The sequence below is a fragment of the Primulina eburnea genome, chromosome 17, assembly GCF_022965805.1.
Source record: "Primulina eburnea isolate SZY01 chromosome 17, ASM2296580v1, whole genome shotgun sequence".
NCBI lineage: Eukaryota > Viridiplantae > Streptophyta > Magnoliopsida > Lamiales > Gesneriaceae > Primulina > Primulina eburnea.
Genome location: NC_133117.1, coordinates 11,802,140 through 11,822,157, shown reverse-complemented (window position 1 = coordinate 11,822,157; position 20,018 = coordinate 11,802,140).

Here is a 20,018-nt window from a genome sequence, read left to right as displayed (position 1 = left end):
GGCGCAGTCCCCGGCACAAGATCAATACTAAACTCAACTTCTCGATGAGGAGGAAAATCAGGAATCTCATCGGGAAATACATCTGGAAACTCTTTCGCAACAGGAATCTCAGATAAAGAAGACTCCTTCTTCGAAATATCAATAGCGTAGATAAGATAACCCTCATCTCCGCTATTCAACAATCGAGACATCTCCAAGGAAGATACCAATGGAATTTTGGCTTGGGAACCCTTGCCATAAAAATTCCACTTGGGTCCATCAATAGGTCGAAATCGAACCACTCCATGACAACAATCAACAGTAGCTCGATTCGTCATCAAGATATCCATGCCAACAATACAATCAAAGTCGTGCATAGGGAGGACAATCAGATTCAGAAATATCACATTATCCTCATATATCAATACACAATTATGCACAACTTTCTCAGACAATATAATCTTCCCTGCTGGCGTGGCTATCGACAAAGTATCATACAACGGGGTACACTCAATATCGTGAGATGCAACAAATGCATGAGATATGAATGAATGAGATGCTCCTGTATCAAATAAAACACGTGCAGGATAATCGCAAAGCGTGCAAATACCTGCAATCACACCTCCAGGAGCTTCTCTTGCCTGATCCTCAGTCATGGCGTACACTCTCACTTGAGGAGGAACTTGGGCACTCTGACCACCCGGTCCTCGATATCGTGGGACACTCGACTGCTGAAAAGATGGAACAGGAACAGCAGGTCTCATCATACTAGGGCCACCTCTAAATCCTGGCTGGGGTTGAGCGGAAGTCGTACCCCTGTTCGGACATACTCGAGAGAAATGGCCTTCCTGCCCACATTGATAACAAGTACCAAACATACCTCGACACTGCTCGATAGTATGTTTGCCTCCACAATGACTACAGTAGGGAGCTATCACAGGACTCCCTCGCTGTGATCCACTAGAGCTCGAAGAAGACGAAGAAGCAGATCCAGTCTTCTTGAACTTCTTACCTCTCGGCCTCAAGGTAGGCTGCTGAGCTGACACCGGTGGTGGAGGAGTATACTGTGGACCTCCCCGCCTAAGTCCAGCCTCGGCTGCCTTAGCTCGTTCAACTGCCTCTGCGTAGCTGGTAGGCAATCCAGAAACAACATATGTATATTAAACAGGATGTAAACCATTTACAAACCTGTTATATTTTGCCCTCGCATTCCCAGCTACGTGAGGTGCATACTTCAACAAAGTAGAAAACTTTGAAGCATACTCTGCAACAGACATCGTTCCCTGCTGCAGATTATTAAATTCATTCTCCTGAGCAGTATAATAAGAAGGAGGGGAATACTGCTCCAAAAACTGGGCCTTGAAGACATCCCATGTGACTTTAGTCCCGGCCTCTTTCAATCCAATCTCAGCGGCTTCCCACCAAGATTTAGCTCGGTCCTTCAACTGATATAAAGCAAGTTTCAGTCTCCGAGCCTTGGAATACTCAATAATATTAAACAAGTGCTCGATATCCTTCAGCCAAGCCTCAGCTCTTTCAGCACTCTCAGTGCCAAAGAACTTCGGTGGTTTCAGATCCTGGAATCGAGCCATCACAACATCCATGGACAATCCTTCAAATTGCCCAACAATCCTCTCAGTACTGCTACTCGCAGTTTCATTTGTGTGATCCATCTACAAATCAAAAGATGAATATCACAATTTCATATCAATTCATAATCTCATCATCTCATATCATCAATCTCATCAGATACTTACTCAAATCAAATCACATAAGAGCAAGTAATACAAATAAGTCAAACACATACGCACAATTCATTTGTGCCTATTCAAGTGTACACAAGACTCAATAGAGCATTCCCAGCTATGCTCTGATACCATCTAGTGTGGGGCCCTTAGCTCCTAATCGTTATTACAACACAATTTGATTAGGGTTAAGTAATCACAACGGAAAACGAGTTTAAAATTTCTTTACAATGAGCCCAAAATATCTCTTCTGATATTTAAATACTAAAAATAGTATCTAAATTCAAATCATAAAACACGCCCACACATAATCAAAACCAATCACATACAAACAACTCATATCCTCGGGACATGCCCGGGTATATAGATACATATACATATATACTGGGAACAACATATAAAACCTCAACTCAACAGTGACTCCCTCCAGAAGTACCCTATCCAGTCTCCTGATATCCTGAAGTACCTGCCATTGTCCACACACAAAGACAACAACAGCCCCCCTTGGGGGTGAGCAAAGCTCCGTATGGAACAACCAATCATATATACCACAGATATCTAAACAATGATATATGGTATGCAATGCATGTATGTCGTGGAGGTATCAGGTCAAATGCCCATCCACTGAGCACATGTCAGAATCAATCGAATCGCTATCAAATCAAATCAATGCTCGAGCTGGCACACCGGCCGATATGGGAATACACATATGACAACGTCGACGAAGCGTCATCAATCCCACATCTCATATCCAATCATATGGGACCACAAGTGTCTATGCTTTACGGGTCATATAATACCGGCATAGCGATTGTGTTCACAAACCCCGGAATCCAATCAAATCATATCCGGGTATCCAAGGATCATAGCTCAACGTGCATGTCATGTATCGATGTATGCATAAAATGATGTGTGTTAACAAAACATTTATTTTATACATCGATACTCAAATCTCAATGTCATGTATGCCACATCAAATCATCAAATAGGCACATAGACACGTATTCCAATCCAATCCAATCAAATCAATCCAATCATATATCATATAATACAGATACCTGTCGTATGTTACCCGGTCGCAACATACCTTAATTCTTCGTTCAAATTGATGTAGCTTGAAGATACACTTTATCTACATCAATTACATACTCATTTCAATCAATAACATACCTCAAAATCATTAATATGAGTTTCAAATATCATTTGAAACTTCAAAAATTCATATCAAATCAAAATCATATCATAATTCAATTCCGACTCCGAATATACGTTTATTGTCGGATATTCTACTACATATCAGCAATTCAACTTCAAATACATGCTATTCCAGCACCTTGATATTTAAAGTTGCTGAAACCAGAAGAAAATTACCTCAATCTGAAGCCCTCGATGCGCAGATAACAAATATATAATTTGTTTCGCGTTTAGACGGCGTTTCGAAGTCGATTCGGAAGAAAGAAAATCGAATTATCGAACTTATCTCTCGAACTCTCGGTAAAAATGAAAGAAGAAAGAGAAGAAAATCTCATTCTTATCATCACCGATACCGCGCTCGGGCGGTAGAATTCTCGCGCCCGAGCGCGAGAAGTTCTGTCCCCGAGCTATGCTTGTACTGCGCTCGAGCGGTCACAATTTACCGCTCGGGCGCGGCATGCTCTGTCCCATGCCACTCGCTTCGCGCTCGGGCGGTCACAAACTACCGCTCGGGCGCGAAGTGTTCTGCCCGAACATCACATTTCAAATACCCTGGCGCTCGGGCGGTAATTTTCTACCGCTCGGGCGCCACATGTTCTGTACAATACATGAGTTTTGTACTATATTGGCGTCCGGCCTTTCCAATCGACCTCTTACAACGTCAATTCATATACAATATTCATTTTCTCAATTTCATTGTCATAATATACATCAAATGTATAATCACATAACAAATTCGTGATTTATCGATAATCATATAAGATTTACGATAATACGATACACGGTCCTTACAATCTCTACGGAGAGAGATTTGATATCTTTACAGATCACAAGAGTTTGAAGTAAATCTTCACTCAAGCAGAGTTGAATATGCACCAAAGAAGATGCATGGATTTGTTAAAGGATTATGATTGCGAAATCAAGTATCATCCAGGATCAGCGAATCTTACAGCTGATGCTCTTAGTCGCAAGGTGAGATTATCTTCACTTCAGACAAGTTTCATATCAAGTGTAATCCAAGATTGTTGTTCTCTGGGATTTCACATTCGTCATAAGAAAGGAATGGAACACATTCGAGTAACGAGCATTTTATCTGAACTGATGTTGTATGCCAAAATCATAGAAGCTCAGTTTTCTGATACGAAGGTTGAAAACTTAGCAAGGTTAGCTAACGGAGACAACACATCTGGCTTTTCGTTCCAAACAGATGGAACCTTGTTTTTGTCAGAAAGAAGCGTAGTTCCAGAAGATTCTAAATTTAGGAATGAGATTTTATCTCAAGCTCATAGGAGTAAGTTGAGTATCCACCCTGGAAGCATGAAAATGTATAAGGATTTGAAGACCAGGTTTTGGTGGAAAGGTATGAAGAAAAGTGTTTACCAGTTTGTAGCCAAGTGTTTGGTTTGTCAGCAAGTGAAAGCTGAACATCGATGACCAGGAGGATTACTTCAGAAACTTCCTATCCCTGAGTGGAAGTGGGAGCATGTAACGATGGATTTTGTCACCCACTTGCCGCTGTCTTCTAAGAATTTTGATGCAATTTGGGTTGTTGTGGACCGACTGACTAAGTCAGCACATTTCATTCCATGTAATCGGGAATATAGTTTCGATCGCATGGCAAGACTATACATCCAAGAGATTCTTAAATATCATGGTGTGCCAACAAGTATAGTCAGTGACAGAGATCCACGCTTACCTCAAGGTTCTAGGGAAGTTTTCATGTGGACCGACATTGAGTGTGAGTACTGCCTATCATCCAGAGACCGATGGTCAGTCTGAGAGGACTATTCAGACACTCAAGGACATGTTGCGTGCTTGTGCTTTGGATTTTGCACCAGCATGGCATGATCATCTGCCGCTTGTGGAGTTTGCGCATATAACAATAGCTACCACAGCAGCATTGGTATGGCTCCGTTCGAAGCATTGTATGTGATAGGATCGGTTAACTCAAGGTGAAAGTGTTTAGAAGGGGGGGTTGAATAAACACTTGCTAAATTAAAACTTCTTCGAAAGGTTGGGTTCAGTTTTGTTACAAACTGACTCAAGTATCTCGTCGGTCGATAACAATCAGTTAAACTGAATAAAACAGTTGCGGAAAACTAACTGACTGAAAGATAGAATGGATAACTGAAAGTAAATAACACAGGAAATGTTTCTGGATGTTCGGAAACTTGAATAACTCCTACGTCACCCCTTCTATCACAAAGATAGGATATTCACTAAAAGACTTTGATCAAATACAATAACGTGTACTGACCCACTTCAGTTTGGACTTATCTATTGCCAAAACTGAAACTCTTAGTTAACAACTCTTTTACAGATCACAACTGATCTTAGCACAACTTGTACAATTTATCGAAGATTACAAAGTGCTTTTTCTAGCTCAAAACGTAGCCTGAATGCTACTGATAAAACTGATAAGCTTGAGCTTTGATTTGACGAAGTTGAGAGAATATTTTCGCAGAGTAACAGCAAGTAAAATGAGTAGTTCAGAATCGGTAGTTCTTCAGCTGCTCTCTTCGACTATTTATAGGCTTCTGTCAACGGTAACATTTATTTGAATAACAGCCATTGTTTGCCACGTCGATATTCTCTGACAGATCGTACACTGCAACTTTCTGAAATGCGGCGTTCCACTACTACTGTTGCAGTTAGACTGTACTATATGTCGGTTGTCGCAATCAATTGATGACGTGTTCAGTTAGGAACACACTTTACTGATCGATGGTTGAGGCGCTTAAATAATAGCTGAACGATCAGTTACGTAACCAGTTAGTAACTTCAATGCGTAAATCAGTTGCTTGATTCAGTTACTTGGTTCAGTTGGTTAATTTGTCAAACTCCGGAATAAGATTTCCAACAATTTCCCCTTTTATGGTGTTTGACAAAACTTAGTAACATAGGAAATAGTAACTGACTCCATTGTAAATAACATAAACTGAATAGATTCTCATAACTGAATCATACAATAAACAAGAGATTTAGGCTTCTCTCTGTTTCTTCAGTAGTTCTTTCAGTTCATCCCTGATTAGCTATTTCAGTTCTTCCCCCTTTTTGTCAAACAGGGCTACTTGAACAGATAATCTCTGCACGTGATTTGATAGAACGGAGATGGAGGTAGAAAAATTTTCGATTGAAGTTTGGACGAGCAGCTGTAGCGCATCCATTTTTCTGGACATAAGTGTCTGAACTGCATCAACTTTACTGTTAGAAGATTTCTGAGAAGTAGTAATACAAGCAGCTATTCCTTTGAATTTTTGAACTTCGAGGACTGCTGCACATAATAAACGAATGTCCGCCTGTATTTTAGTCAATTGCTCTTTATTGAATTCATGAGACTGATCTTGTTTCAAGGTGTGGGACAGCTGAGTGTTTTGCATATTCGTCATTGCTGTCACCATTTTGTTCATGTTATTCTGCATATTTTGGATCTCTTTAAGAACTAGATCCATGTCTGAGACTTCTGGAGGATGAGAGAAATCTGATCCTTTTGTAGCTTAATCAAAAATGATCAACGATTTATCACTCTTGTCCATCTCATGAGAAATATTGACATCAGTTGTAGCAATCTCTGCCTGTACTGAATGAGGTGAAGAGAGAATTTGAAGAGTAGGCGATCCAGTGGTCTCTACAACTGGTACCTCTTTAGATTGATCAGTTTCGGTAACTGGCACTTCAGTTGGAGATAACTTCTCAGCAGATACATCTAGCTGAGCTAATGTAGAATCTTTTGGAATAGAGTGATCAACGGAGTGATCAACTGAATCAGTTCTAAGAGCATCCTTCGGAGATTCTTGCATTACTGTCTGGATTATTTCATCGATGGTGGCAAAAGAGAGATCAGCCTCAGAGTATAGTTGTTTTTCAGCAGCTGGTGAAGTCTGAACTGGCAGTTCAGTTGAAAGAAAAACCTGTTCAGTGTTTATAGTTTGCTGCTGTGGTTCCTCAGTCACCATCTCTGTATTGCTTTCATCATCAGCAGACGTGCCTTTGTGAAACACCAATTCCTGATCTAATTCCCAAAATTTGATTTGAGATTGGATTCCGATTAGATCAGTATCCAGCTGAGTGATCACAGCTCTATCGGAATAAGCAGTTGGATCAGTGGGAGTGTAGTTCTTTTTCAGAGATTCCAAAATCTGAGCCAACTTCTTGGCCCTTACTTGATCAAAGAAATAATTCCTGCGATGCAGAGCCTGGACAATTGTAGCTGCCTTGACAGTTTTGAGAACGATGTCTTCCAACTTAATAAATTTGTCCAGTTGGGACTTTTTCTTCAGTTGTTTAGCAAAAACTTCTGTCCTGAAGGCTGTCCAGCTATCATATGCCACAAGTTGTGTAGCAGCAAAATCATTGACTTGTTCCCATACAAGATCAATGTGAGTTTGAATGGAGTTGGTGGGTCTGGGTTCTTCAATCAGCTTCTCTTTTCCCTTGTCTGAACTTAATATATGAGGAATATCAAGTCCAGTATTCGTTGTTTCAACTCTTTCAATAATTGAAATACCCTTTGGCCTAGCCTGGGCTAATACAGCAGGGGTCTTGACCTTAGTCTGAGGAGCTTTGATCAAGACTGATTTTTCAGTTTGGCCCAGAATAACCACTTTTAAGGGCACTACTTCAATGGGCTTTTGAGTACTTGAAGAAGGAGTCTTTTCAGCAAGAACATTGACCTCAAATTTTGCTGGTTTGGACTTACGAGTCCTTGGTTTCTTTGATATTGTAGGTGAAGGAGTTTCCTCGGACTCAGATTCAGTTATTATCAGTTTTCTCTTAACTGATTTCGATTGAGCCAAAGACTTGGCCTTCTTAACTGATTTTGGAGCAGTCTGTTGATCTCCTATCTCCTTCTTTACTTCAATAAAGTTAGCAGGGGAGATATCCAATTTGATTTTGATGGGCTGGGAGTTTTTGGCATTAAAGACCTTGAACTTTGCCGTTGTCTCAGAATCATCACCCACCAAACCTTTGACTTTCATCAAATAACTGATCTGCACAGCAAATCCTTTAGACTTTTTCGGTGAGACAAACATATTCTTCAAAATTGTAAACAGAAAATGTTTCTAGTTAAACTCCCGTTCCGTCATGATGATCGTCATGGCTTGAAATTTCTCAAAGGTCAAAGCAGCGAAAGAACCTGCTTTAGCGAGAAGACCCTTTGCAACAATATCTGCTAACAACTGTACCTCTTGCTTTAGTTCCTTCTTTGGGTCTGAGACTTTGATCTTCTGCCCATCAGTTGAGAGTTTAGTTTGCATCTCCTCTACGTCTGATGCTTTTACCTCTGATAGAAGGGTCATGCCATCAGATGGCAGTAGAAAGGCTTCTCCGAATAAATCCTCGGATATTATCAGTTGTTGGTTGTTGATTGTTGAAACAATTTCTCCAGCATCATTGATTTGCCCAGAAGAATAGAATTCTTGAATCTCCTTTACATATATTTCCTGAGAATATTGGCCCAAGAATTTCTTCAACCCAGCTGTGTCTAGTTTTTGAAATACTTTCTTTACTTCAGTGTCCCCAAAGGATAGAATGGATCCAAAATTTATCGCCATTGCATTCATTATGTATGCTGGTGTTTGATTCGCCATTTCTGAAGATGCGTAGATTCCTGAAACGAAGAGAGAATAAGTTTTGTGATAAACTCTGAGAACTTAGAATAGCTGAAAGCGTAAGGACGATGAACTGAATTTAAGCGGGTAAAGTAATGAAATGTGTGACTGTTTGAATTATCGGACACGTGTCAGTCCATGAAAAATTTAAAAAAAAACGTGTGTATGTGTGTACTAAGCAAGTGGATAATTCAAATGATTTGGAAAGTGTCACGCTGCAACCTCTGATTGGTTGTCAGAGAGCATTTAATGCTGGTAAATCATTCACGTTGGTACATCTGAATGAAATATGATTAAATGAATAACGTATGTGAGAAGATTAGAAAAATTCTCAACTGAACTGTCAGTTAATAAAAATTGAGCGAGTTCAGTCGAGACTTTGCTAACAACTGACTTCTCAGTTATCATTTTAAATCAGATTATTCCCCCTTAAAACATGCAGAAACTGAAGGTTTAAGCATTAAAACAGAAGAAAATCTTATTGCTTAGGAGATTAATCGTCGGCTGACGTCATCAATTCATCTTGCGTCATCCTGTGCTATAAATACAAGTAAATCAGTTAGATTTAAACATATATCATTTAAGCAACAAACACAAATGGCAAGAGCTGGAAGTTCAAGAGTTCCTGACGATGCTACGACTTTCATGGAAGCAGCTGAGGCCAAAATGAGATCTGCTATAGAAGAGCAGATATATGATGAGGTGCTAGGCCTTTGGGAAAGACTGCAGGAACTTCAAGTTTTGTACTATAGTGGAGAGGTGAATACTCCACGACTGATGGCAAAAATAAGCAAGTACCGGGAACGTTTGCACGTTTCCGAAACTTTTGATTTCTTTGATGACCCGCATATCTATCAGTTGATGGTGTACAAAGAAAGAGGAGCTTTGACGAAGCTCATCCGCTCACACAGCTATGGCAAGAGTTCTACTCCAGCAATAAGAGGATGGGTGTCCATATGGATGAGCTATATGGAACAAAAATATCTTGATGTAATCAGAGAGAATTTCTTCAGATCCTGTTAATGAATGAATCTTGTTTCTTATTTATCAACTGCTGTCTTGTCAGTTAACTTCTTAACCCTTAATGTTCCCCCTTAATACAAGCATTAATAAGAAAGACAACACTTAAGACCAGATTAAATAAATCCTGAAATTTAGAAGATTGATCGACGTCGAAAAAGTAGAGTCCTTTCGTCTTCCTCATCCTGTTCTATAAATAAGATTGAAGCGGTCAGTAACAAATATCTTTATGAAACAAGGTTAGTAGAAGAAAATGGCAGGTGCTGGTACTTCTAAAACTTTGATGAAGGTAGAAGAGATAATGAAGACAGCTTTGGAGCGCATGAAGATGCAAGTAGAAGACGAAGTTTTCCTGTATATCCTTCAATATCAAGAAAATCTCCAGGGGCTCCATTTCCTCTGGGAGAATGAAATGGCGACCACTCCCAAACAACAGGAGAAAGCTCGAAAAGTATCGAGCCCGACTGCATGAGTTCAACGTGGAAGACATTTTCAGACCTGACAATCTTTACGAGTTAATGCTCCGTAAAGATAAGAAACTCCTGGAGAATGTAGCTGCATCACCCAGCTTTGTTTCCATTCAAGTTGAAGACTTGGGAGCATGGTTAAAGAACTGGAAGGAGTCTGTTGATCAAGAACTGAAGGATCTAATCAAAAAGAATTTTTACAGTTATTAATGAAAAGCTAGTATTTTAAGTTTCGTTATATTTTGCAAAGATCAGTTTTATCAGTCTCAGAAATTGATAAGATGCTAAAACAGAACGAAACAAAACTAATAAGCGACAATAAAAAATGAACAGCTGATGTACGTCCATTGAGCTGATTTAAGATAACTCAATTAAACCAAGTATATTTCTAAAATGAGAAAACTTAGTCTCGGGTAGTGGTTTGGTGAAGATATCAGCTGCTTGTTGTTCAGTTGAGACGTATTCCAGTCTGATTTCCTTCTTGAGAGCATGATCTCTGATGAAGTGATGTCTGACATCTATGTGTTTGGTTCGAGAGTGAAGAACTGGATTGTAGGTTATAGCAATTGTGCTTGTGTTGTCACAAAATATAGGTGATTCTTTAGCATCAACTCCATAATCTCTCAGTTGTTGCTGAATCCAGAGCAGTTGGGCACAACAGCTTCCAGCAGCAAGATATTCTGCTTCAGTTGTGAAAGTTGCTATGGATGTTTGCTTTTTGCTGAACCAAGAAATCAGTCGTTCTACTAGAAACTGACATGATCCACTTGTACTTTTTCGATCAAGTTTACATCCTGCATAGTCTGCATCTGAATAACCAACTAAATTGAAAGATGAGTCTTTAGAATACCATAACCCAACATTTTGTGTGCCTTTAAGATATTTCAAAATACGTTTGGCAGCAGCAAAATGTGATTGCTTAGGATTTGCCTGAAATCTAGCACACATACAGACAGCAAACACAATATCAGGACGACTAGCAGTTAGATACAATAATGAACCTATTAAACCTCTGTAAAGCGTCGTCTCAACTGATATTCCCCCTTGATCAGTGTCTAGTTTAACTGATGAGCTCATGGGAGTGTTTGCAGCTGAACACGATTCCATGCCAAATTTCTTTAGCAATTCCTTTGTATATTTTGTTTGACTGATGAAGGTGCCTGAATCCAATTGTTTCACTTGTAATCCAAGAAAGAATGTCAGTTCACCCATCATGCTCATTTCGAATTTTTCCTGCATCAACTTAGCAAATTTCTCACATAATTTGGGGTTAGTTGACCCAAATATGATATCATCAACATAAATTTGAACAAGTAAGATATGATCATTCTTAGAAAATTTGAACAACGTCTTATCAACTGATCCAACAGAAAAATCATGATCAGTTAGAAATTTTGAAAGAGTTTCGTACCAAGCTCTTGGAGCTTGTTTAAGACCATATAAGGCTTTGTTCAAATGATAGACATGATCAGGAAGGTGATGATTAACAAAACCTGGAGGTTGTTCAACAAAGACTTCTTCCTGCAACTGTCCATTCAGAAATGCGCTTTTAACATCCATCTGGTACACTTTGAAATTTTTGAATGATGCATAGGCCAGGAATATTCTTATTGCTTCCAGTCTTGCAACTGGTGCATATGTCTCATCATAATCAATTCCTTCTTCCTGCCTGTATCCTTGTGCAACTAGCCTTGCTTTGTTGCGCACAACTGAACCATCCTCGTTCAGTTTGTTCCTGTATACCCATTTTGTACCTATAACAGTTTTGGAAATTGGTCTTGGAACTAAGTTCCAGACATTATTATGGATAAACTGATTTAGCTCTTCTTGCATAGCATTTATCCAGTTAGGATCAGCAAGAGCTTCATCAGTTTTCTTTGGTTCCAGTTGAGATACAAAAGCTGAATGAATGAATAAGTTAAGCATTTGATTTCTCGTTCTTACCGGATCAGATGGATTACCTATCACCAATTCTGGAGGATGTGATTTCTTCCATCTGAGTTCAGCATTTGTTGATTCCAACTTGGTAACTGCTTCAGTAGGTAACTGATTGGTTTCAGTTTCAGTTGGAGCTGTTTCAGTTGGCAACTGAATCTCATTTGTTTGTTCTACTAACTGATTAGCTTCCAATTCAACAGCCTGATCTAATATCTCAGGTTCAGGTGTTTGGAGATTGCTTTGATTAATATGAATATCTTCTTCTTCATCATCCTCCAAACTGATATCTGTAAATCTGTCAGCTAGCTCAACTGTATCAGTTGGCTTATCAGTTAGTACAGTTTCATCAAAAACAACATGAATAGATTCTTCAACATTTAAAGTGTTTTTGTTGAAGACTCTGTAAGCTTTACTTACTGATGAATAACCAAGAAATATTCCTTCTGCAGATTTAGCATCAAAAGCTTTTAAATGAGTTTTACCATTGTCGAGTATAAAACATCTGCAGCCGAATATTTTAAAGTAAGAAACCACACTTTTTCTTCCATGCCAGATCTCATACGGTGTTTTCAAATGATTCTTATTAATCATTGATCTGTTTTGAGTGTAACACGCAGTGTTTACTGCTTCTGCCCAAAACCTTTGAGAGATACTAGAATCAGCAAGCATTGTTCTAGCAGCTTCCTTAAGTGTTCGATTTCTCCTTTCAGCTACATCATTTTGCTGAGGAGTTCTTGCTGCTGAGAGCTCATGTTTGATTCCAGTATTCTCTAAATAGTTTGAAAGAATTTGATTGATGAATTCAGTTCCTCGATCGGATCTGATTCTATCAATTCCAACTGATTTTTCATTTAATAATCTTTTGAAAAGCTTGATCAGTTGAGCAGCAGTTTGGTCTTTGGTCTTGAGAAAAATGACCCATGTGAATCTAGAAAAATCATCTACAACCACCAAGGTGTATTTCATTCCCCCTAAGCTCATGACTGGTATTGGACCAAAGAGATCCATATGTAACAGTTCTAAGCATTGGGAAGAAGATTTACGACCCTTGTTCTTAAAAGAAGATTTTATTTGTTTGCCAAACTGACATGCTGAGCAAATTTTGTCTTTTGTAAAATCCATTTTGGGCAGCCCAGTAACAAGATCATGTTTACTCAAATATGCAATAGATTTGAAATTCAGGTGGTTTAATCTCTTATGCCATAACCAGTTTTTGGTAGATTTTGAAGCAATAAAACATACTGGTGCATAAGGTTGATCATTCCAGCTGACTTTGTATGTGTTTCCACATCTTTTGCCAGTTAGAATGATCTCATCAGTTGAGTTTTTGACTGAGCAAATAAGTTTGTCAAATTGAACTGAAAATCCATTATCGCATAACTGACTGATGCTTATCAGATTATACTTAAGATTCTCGACTAACAAAACATCATTAATGGTGAAGTTACCATGGATAAGCTTACCCTTACCCACAGTTTTACCTTTCGAGTTATCTCCAAAACTGATGTTTGGTCCAGTGTATTTGACTAGTTGAGATAATAACCTTGAATCTCCTGTCATGTGGCGTGAGCATCCACTGTCTAGATACCATATAGATCCAGTGCTTGTACCTGTTACCTGCAGTCAAATACAAAATAAGATTGTGGTACCCTTTGTTTATTTGGGTCCAAAGTTGATTAGTCCTTTAGGAATCCAAACTTGGATCAGTCTGACTGACCGTCCAGTTGCTGTATTCCATATGGTCTTTCTCGTTTTGTGTGTGCTTTGTGTGTAATGCATAGGTGAAACAATATGTGATTTTGCCTTTCCCAACTGATTGTTCAGCCTATATCGTTTCTGAACAGGCTTACAGTTATAGTAGTTGGAGTATTCATTTGAAAATCGTTTTGAGATTCTTTTCGATGTTTGACCACGAGAGTCAGTTGAAACTTTTGGACTATATCCAATACCATATCTATTTGCCTTGTTCTTGTTCTCAATGGGCGGTTCAATCAGTTTACTTGGTTCAAGCTGTTCTTGTTCCACGACTGATTTGACAAAGCGAATGAATTTTCCTTTGTCCATATTCAGTTGTGGCTGAGTATCATTGGAAGATATCTCACTTTGACTACTGAACCCTAGTCCAGTCTTGTCAGCAACTGATTTTTGCGAATTTTGAATATCAGTTAGAGCTGCAGAAGATTTATTCCAAGCCTGAATGAGCTCGTTGTGCTTTGCATTTTCAAGCATCAATTTTTGAATCAACAATTGATTCCTGCTCTTTTCAGCATTGAGCTCAGCAATTTCCCTTTTTAGACTCAACATATCAACTGACTGATCAGTTTTAGTATTGTTGTCCAAGGGATCATCATGCTTTGCTCTGGCTTTATCAAATGATAAAGCAAGCTTTTGATACTCGCTGACCATGTCATGAAGAGTCGAAATAAGCTCTTCTCTAGTGAAATCAGTTGAGCTAAAGTCGAATACCTGCTGATTGTCTGATTGATCTTCTGTCTCATCAGCCATCAGACACTTGACTTCTTCCTCTTCTTCACTAGAACTGTATGAAGTTTCTGCTTCTGACTCATCACTGTCAGTCTCTGCCCATTTGGCTTTGCTATCCTCAGCTAGGAGTACTTCATGCTTCTTTTTATAGGTTTTCCTTTCATCCTTAGGTCTCCTTTTGTGCTCATATGATTTCTTTTTTCGTTCAGTTGAGACTTGACTGTCCTTCTTTGGTTTTGGGCAGTCAGCAATGAAATGTCCTGGCTTTCCACAGTTATAGCAAGCGTTTGAATCTTCTCTGGAGTTATTTCTTTGGTAGCTCTTCTGAAAATTTCCCTGATTCTTCCTCATGAATCTACCAAACTTTCTGATAAACAATGACATAGCATCATTGCTCAATTGATCTGCAGCTTTCTCAACTGAACCAGTTGGTTCTGTTCTTATAGCAGTTAGAGCAGTAGTTGCTGAAGGTGTTGATGGTTCTGCTTCTCCTCGAGTTTGTAACTCAAACTCATAAGCTTTCAGATCAGCAAACAAATCATGAATTTCAACTTTGTTCAAGTCTTTTGATTCCCTCATGGCCATTGTCTTGACATCCCATTCCCTGGGAAGTCCTCTGATAATCTTGAGAGCCACTTCTTTATTTGTATACACTTTTCCAAGTGCATTCAGTTCATTTATGATTCCATTGGTTCTTTCATCATATTCAAGCATTGATTCTCCAGCTTTCATTTTGATGTTGTCAAACTTCTGTACGGCAACAGAAAGTTTGTTTTCCTTTGTTTGCTCATTTCCCTCACATAACTGAATCAGCTTTTCCCATATCTCTTTTCCTGTCTTGCACATCTTGATCTTACTGAACGTTATCTTGTCCCGTGTTTTATACAGTATGTCCTTGGCTACATTGTCAAGGTTTGCTTTTCTTTTATCTTCAGCAGTCCACTCATCTCTGGGTTTTTCGATTCTATGAGGTGCCCCTTCGGTGATGGCAACTGCTGTGTTTGCTTTCAGAATTTTCATTGGCCCGTCAGTTATGACGTACCACATATCATCATCTTGTGCAGCTAAATGAGCCTGCATTCTGATTTTCCAGTCGTCAAAGTCTTCCCTGGAAAACATAGGAATTTTGTTGAAAGAAGACATAATGAATCAGTTGAGAGAATATGTTCTATGACAAGATAAACTTCGCTCTGATACCACTTGATAGGATCGGTTAACTCAAGGTGAAAGTGTTTAGAAGAGGGGGGTTGAATAAACACTTGCTAAATTAAAACTTCTTCGAAAGGTTGGGTTCAGTTTTGTTACAAACTGACTCAAGTATCTCGTCGGTCGATAACAATCAGTTAAACTGAATAAAACAGTTGCGGAAAACTAACTGACTGAAAGATAGAATGGATAACTGAAAGTAAATAACACAGGAAATGTTTCTGGATGTTCGGAGACTTGAATAACTCCTACGTCACCCCTTCTATCACAAAGATAGGATATTCACTAAAAGACTTTGATCAAATACAATAACGTGTACTGACCCACTTCAGTTTGGACTTATCTATTGCCAAAACTGAAACTCTTAGTTAACAACTCTTTTACAGATCACAACTGATCTTAGCACAACTTGTACAATTTATCGAAGATTACAAAGTGCTTTTTCTAGCTCAAAACGTAGCCTGAATGCTACTGATAAAACTGATAAGCTTGAGCTTTGATTTGACGAAGTTGAGAGAATATTTTCGCAGAGTAACAGAAAGTAAAATGAGTAGTTCAGAATCGGTAGTTCTTCAGCTGCTCTCTTCGACTATTTATAGGCTTCTGTCAACGGTAACATTTATTTGAATAACAGCCATTGTTTGCCACGTCGATATTCTCTGACAGATCATACACTGCAACTTTCTGAAATGCGGCGTTCCACTACTACTGTTGCAGTTAGACTGTACTATATGTCGGTTGTCGCAATCAATTGATGACGTGTTCAGTTAGGAACACACTTTACTGATCGATGGTTGCGGCGCTTAAATAATAGCTGAACGATCAGTTACGTAACCAGTTAGTAACTTCAATGCGTAAATCAGTTGCTTGATTCAGTTACTTGGTTCAGTTGGTTAATTTGTCAAACTCCGGAATAAGATTTCCAACAGTATGGTAGACGTTGTCGTACTCCATTGTTTCGGGGAGAAGTAGGAGAACGACAAGTGCAAGGACCTGAATTAGTGCAACAAGCGATTGACGTAGTGGAATTGATCAAGAAGAGTATTAAAAGTGCACAAGATCGTCAATCGAGTTACGCGAACACCAAGCGTAGACCTCTACAGTTTCAGTCAGGGGAAAAAGTTTTCCTTAAAGTTTCACCATTCCGCAGGGTGATGAGATTTGGACTCAAGGGAAAATCAGCCCCAAGATTCATCGGACCTTTCGAGATCTTGGAATATGTTGGAAATTTGGCGTATCGATTGGCTTTACTGCCGTATCTGTCCAGGATTCATAATGCCTTTCATGTATCATTGCTACGACGGTATGTAGCATATGAATCGCACGTTCTTAGTCCGACAGATGTTCAACTTGAAGAAGACTTAACTTATGTCGAGCAGCCGCTTTTAATCCTGGGTAGGAAAGAAAAGAAGCTCAGAAACAAGATGATGCAAACACGGATGGTCAAGCTCCAAGGAAAGCATGGGACCCTTTAGAGTTGCTGGAGGGACCAATCACGAGGGGACGATCGAAAAGATTCAATGAAGCATTGCAAGGGCTTATGAGCAAGGAGGAAGGACTTACAAGCGAGGTGCAAAGTGCTGGAGGGTTTTCGATGCATGGGAGTGAGTTTGGAAGTCACAAGAACATTATTCAAGTGATAAATGAAGAAGAGGCCAGAAGCATCGGCGCCCGAGCGGCAAAAGATTACCGCCCGAGTGCCACATGTACTGCCCGCGGAGAAAACTTACAGAAAGCCTCGCGCCCGAGCGGTAATAATCTACCGCCCGAGCGCGAATAGTCCAGAGCCCTCGGCGCTCGAGCGGTAATTTCCTACCGCCCGAGCGCGCGTCTTTCTCGAGAATATTTTAATTTCCTACTTTAGAGTTTTGTTTTGTGAGGTAACTAGATTCTAGTAATCTTTTTGATATGTAAACCATATTGGGCGAAATTTTACACACAATTCAGATTTCATTATTTTGATTTTTATCAAAGTTTAGAGTTTTTCTCTCAAATGTTCAAAGCTTCTCTTTGTTATTCAGAAATCAAACTTATCAAAGTTTTTAACTTTGTGGCGTTTGTCGATCGTGCTTGTGCGGATTGTCGTCGACTAGTTCTTCGAAGGTTCGTTATAATTTCGATTGTTTATCTCGTGATTATTTGTTGCTAGACTTTTCATAGTTTAGAGGCGAATATCACAACACACACACTTGATTCAAAAGATCGGGACAACAACGATTCTTTGTTTGATATTGAATTGAGGGCGCGATTCGATTTTATTCGTGTTTGCTATTCATTCGTACAAAGATTCACATCATTTGGTATCAGAGCCAGGTTTATTGAAATCAAGCAAGTTATCTTGTTAAATTTCAGATCTGTGTTATTTCTTCAATCTTTTTCAGATCTTTTTCGTTCTATCGTTATTCAATTTTCGTGAAACAGTGTTTCTCGAAAATTAGGTCGATTTTCTTCAATTTTTTTGGGATTTTCGAGTTGTACTCAGCCTAAAAAAAAGTACAAAATTTCGAAAATTTGCCTACACAATTGTTTTGGTATATTGTTCTATTCCCTTTAGAGGGTCATATTCAATTGTCTCTCATAGTCAAAAAAAAAAATATTCCCTATATTCGAATTTCTTGTCTACACAGTCCAAGTGAGTCGGTCGCATTTGTTCACAAGTTTGAACCTTGATTGTTTGATATACCCAGAATACAAAGCTTGAGCACTTCCAAGAGAGCTTTCAAAATTTGAGTGATACACTTGAGTGCGAGTGACTTTTCTTTGGAGTGAACGGTGAGTATTTGTTGTGAGCAAACAAAATTGTGAGAAAAGACGAGTGAATTTCTTTGGAGTGACCGTGAGCATTTGGGTGAGGATTATTTTATTTCTACTAACCTTTTCTTGCAGGTACAAATTTGACATTAAATGGAGAGGGAGGTAGGAGGTAGTTCGAATTCGGGGTTGTCTAAGGCCCAAATAGATGCGTTGTTTGGGGATTTTAGTAGGATGATGACGACCCAAATGGAGTCGTTGCATGAGAGGTTGGATAAACTTGAGGTTAGTGTTAGTGGGGGTAAACCTAAGCCTAGGGATTTGGGTAGAGATGATGAGGAGTATGATCTGGGAGGAGGCGATGAGAGTCAAAATGAGAATTGGGGTAGGAATGGAGGAGGTAGAGTAAAAAGGGAAGCCATGCGGGGAAGATATGAGGAGACTAGGGAAGATGGTCACATGGGCAGCATTAAGATGAAAATTCCATCGTTCCATGGGAAATCTGACCCGGAGGCATACCTAGAGTGGGAAAAGAGGGTAGAGTTCGTATTTGAATGTCACCACTACTCCGAACAAAAGAAGGTGAGGTTGGCGGTGGTTGAATTCTTAGACTATGCTCTCATTTGGTGGGATCAATTAGTGACCACTAAAAGGAAGTATAATGAGAGACCCATTGAGTCTTGGGATGAGATGAAGAGGGTCATGAGGAAGAGGTTTGTGCCTAACCACTATTATAGGGAGATGTTTAAGAGGTTACAAACTTTGAGGCAAGGGTTGAAGAGTGTGGAGGACTACTATAAGGAGATGGAGGTAGTCATGATAAGGGCAAATACCGAGGAGGATAGTGAGGCGACCATGGCACGTTTTCTTTGTGGTTTGAACAGGGAGATTCAAGATCAAGTGGAGCTTAGGTACTACTTGGATCTAGACGAGATGGTGCAAATGGCCATAAAGGTGGAGCAACAACTCAAAAGGCGTGGATTTGGCCGCGCCAATCAAGGTGGGAGTTCGTCAACTTCTTGGCGACCAAACGTGGCAAAACGTGATGAAAGCAAGTTGTGGACAAATCCCAAGGTTGAGTGTGGGGCCCTTAGCTCCTAATCGTTATTACAATTCAATCTGATTAGGGTTAATTAATCACAGCGGAAAACGAGTTTAAATTTTCTTTACAATGAGCCCAAGTCATTTTATTTGAATACTAAAAATAGTATCTCATCTCACGTCATAATCATGCCCACACGTAATCACAATCAATCACATACAAACATCTCATATCCTCGGGACATGCCCCGGTATATAGATACATATACATATATACTGGGAACAAGACATAAATATAAACCTCAGCCCAAGCTGTGGTTCCCACCAGAAGTACCCTCTCCGGTCTCCTAATATACTGGAGTACCTGCCATTGTCCACACACAAAGACAACAACAGCCCCCCTTGGGGGTGAGCAAAGCTCCGTATGGAACAACCAATCATATATACCACAGATATCTAAACAATGATATATGGTATGCAATGCATGTATGTCGTGGAGGTATCAGGTCAAATGCCCATCCACTGAGCACATGTCAGAATCAATCGAATCGCTATCAAATCAAATCAATGCTCGAGCTGGC